A 2,940-nucleotide genomic window follows, 5' to 3' on the forward strand; every position below is an offset into this window, starting at 1 on the left:
GAAAAAGTCAGAATTCTGAGACTCAAGTCAGAGTTCTGAGAAAAAAAACAACAGAATTCTGAGATGAAGTCCGAATTCTGACTTTTTCCCCCATATTAATCTGAAATAATATGTAAAAATCAGTTTAACTTTTTTTTCAGTGGCACTAATTCTCTTCCATACACTTCTGTTACTCTCTCTAAGAAAGCAGTGAACAGTTTTCTACTAAAGATAAAGCACAATACAAGGGTTGAATATTAATTAATAAGCAAAACAAATCAAAGTACAAAGAAATGCTAGGAGAAAATCCACTTTAAAACATTTCTATATACTATCTCAATCATTTGAAACCTCAATTACAGGGAAGTAAGAAATACACACACAAACACTTGTTCATAGTTGTGTCATAAAAATAATAGGTTTGATAAAAAAAAATAAAAGTTAGAAGGATCTAAATATGCTGATGCAAATCATATTTTAGGCCCCGTTTTTGATCCATGTAATTAAGAGGCACTGAGAAGTCTCCTTGCGATTATGTGACCAACAGATGGTTTATCATCAACTGACTGTATACACAGCTGATCAATAACAGCTCTACAACATTAACAGATCCGCTAACCGGCTAATATACTGCTATTATATAATAATAATAGTCTGAATTCTGTTTAGTTCAAACTTACTGAAAAAAAACACAAACATGGGGAATTTGTAGCAGTGATTTACTGTCTCCCATCTCTGTTTACCCAGAAAGAAAAGGAGCTAACGCTAGCTACTGTTAGCTCAACTAAGCACTTACCGTGGTCCGCTGAAACAGCCGCCATTTTTAGATCCAATAAGGGAGCAGAGAGGAAGACCAACTGGTTTCCTGCGACGGTTGATACACACTGCCCGTTAAATGTATCGAGAACCAAAGAGAGATACTACTTAGATCCACAGACGGTCCGTGGATTTGTGGACGACTGGCCTCCCCTCACGACGACACGAAAAAGCCGACAGACGTAAGAAAACTTCCGGTGAGGACACTTCATAATAAAAGCACGTCAACAGCTTTTGGAAGTAGAGACAGAGGCAAGAACATATTTTTATTATTATATATCTTTACATAATTTATTGTATATAAAAAACACCTACATAACATACAAATATATATATGCATGTAGAAATCAATGACAAATATCTATCAAACTACATCTTTAGGCAAAATATGAATTGAATACAGTTTTAAATTGCACCAAAACAAACAGGGATACTGATGCAAATGCAATGTAAATAAAAAAAAATGACATAGGTTTCTTAAGCATATTAAAGTTTTTAAAGTTTCTTTGTTTCCTAGAACTATTCATTTAGAACCTCAAACATATTTTCTTGCCAGTGATTACGATCCCTAAGAAACTTATTTAGTATTTAAGAGTTTTTTTTTTTTTTTCAGAGCTCTTCAAAGATCCTAAAGCATCACTATATCTTTAGAAGCTGGCAATTAATCTGCATGAATCTTTCAGGATTTTTAGTATGTAAAAGTGCTGTGAGTTTGCCAAAATTCTCCAGGAGCCCACATTAAGAATCACCACCTCCTCCTACCGACCTCTGATGTTTACTCATCTGAAGCTTGGGTCCTCTACCAGAGGCCTGGAAGCTTAAAGCTCATCGCAGTATCTTAGCTATCTGTAGAACTGCATATTTCTCGACTGAGATGTCTGACGTTTCTCCAGGTATCTGTTGTAGCCACTTTTCCAGTGTGGAGAGGTTACTGCCTCAGTGCTCCAATGATCATGAGCACTACAGCCTCTTTCACCTTCCAGCATCTTTCTAGTTATTTCCTGAGTCCTTGTTCTTGATCCAATTTCTAATGTTCTTTGTTCTTTTTTTAGAATCAGTTTGACGTGAAAAGTATTTAGGAAAAACATTATCTGTCTAACTAATTCCAGACAGTGGAATCAAGTAACTGACTTTGCAGCAGTCTGTGGGGATCAGAATCAGAATCAGAAATACTTTAATAATCCCAGAGGGAAATTACTTTTGTTACACGCTCCAGTTACAGTTTTATATGTATATACACACATCCAACAACACAAGATTAATAAAGATAAAAATAAAAAATAAAAAAAGAGATAACATATTTATACATATAGCTCTTCTGTATATATATCTATGTATGTATATATATGCATATGTAAAAACTACATCCAAGTAAAAACCAAATCCAAGTAGCCAGTAGGGATATGGAAGAGTTTGGCTGAACACTAAACATTTATTATGAAAGGGAATCATTGTCACTTCCTCTAGTCTACATGCCCAGGTGGAAACGTTAGTGTTGGCGGAAGTCAGTTGATCCACAGCGCCATCTAAAGGGCTGAGAATCACACCTTGACAAACATATGAGTCATAATCACAATCATAAATAAATGTTCCTCTTTAATCCAGAGAAACTTAATCTCGGCTGAACATAAAAAAAAAAATATTTACATTTTATTTTTGAAATATAAGGTTCACATAAATATGAAACCAAAAAGCACGAGCTCAAATTAAAACAAAGTTTATTTCTAGAAAAGCTAACATTTCTGCTTGTAGTTTTTTAGTAGTTGTTAAAGTTATTGTTCAGATGCTGTGAAGGAAGAAATGTGAACATCTTGATCGCCGAGGGCAACGGCACACCTGGCCAGGTGGAGTCTTTTGTCTTCTCCACCAACTCTGGCCCCAACAGAACTTGTCAAGGTTACACTGAGAGAGGAGGAAAAAAAGAGACACAGCAGAGTCATAGAGGGTAGTTATGGATGGATGGATGGATGGATGGATGGATGGATGGATGGATGGATGGATGGATGGATGGATGGATGGATGGATGGATGACTAGCTAATTAGCTGCTGCTGAAGGTGCAGAGATGGAAGCTCAGAAGGGTCAAAGCCTTCAGTGTTGCTGCTCCCAGAATATGGAATCATCTCCCTTGGCTTTTGGGTCAACGC

The 2,940-nt window shown here is 36.3% G+C and overlaps 1 protein-coding gene across 1 annotated transcript in view; it reads right to left on the bottom strand.

Moving 5' to 3' along the window:
- Positions 1-957, bottom strand: part of jtb (jumping translocation breakpoint) — a 6,297-nt gene extending 5,340 nt beyond the window's left edge. The window contains exon 1 of the mRNA XM_015374384.1: positions 776-957. The gene's annotated coding sequence lies outside the window, so the exon portion shown is untranslated. The remainder of the gene's footprint in view (positions 1-775) is intronic.
- Positions 958-2,940: the final 1,983 nt, after the last annotated feature.

Source organism: Cyprinodon variegatus, unplaced genomic scaffold (genome assembly GCF_000732505.1).
Source record: "Cyprinodon variegatus isolate N-32 unplaced genomic scaffold, C_variegatus-1.0 Scaffold101, whole genome shotgun sequence".
Lineage (NCBI taxonomy): Eukaryota > Metazoa > Chordata > Actinopteri > Cyprinodontiformes > Cyprinodontidae > Cyprinodon > Cyprinodon variegatus.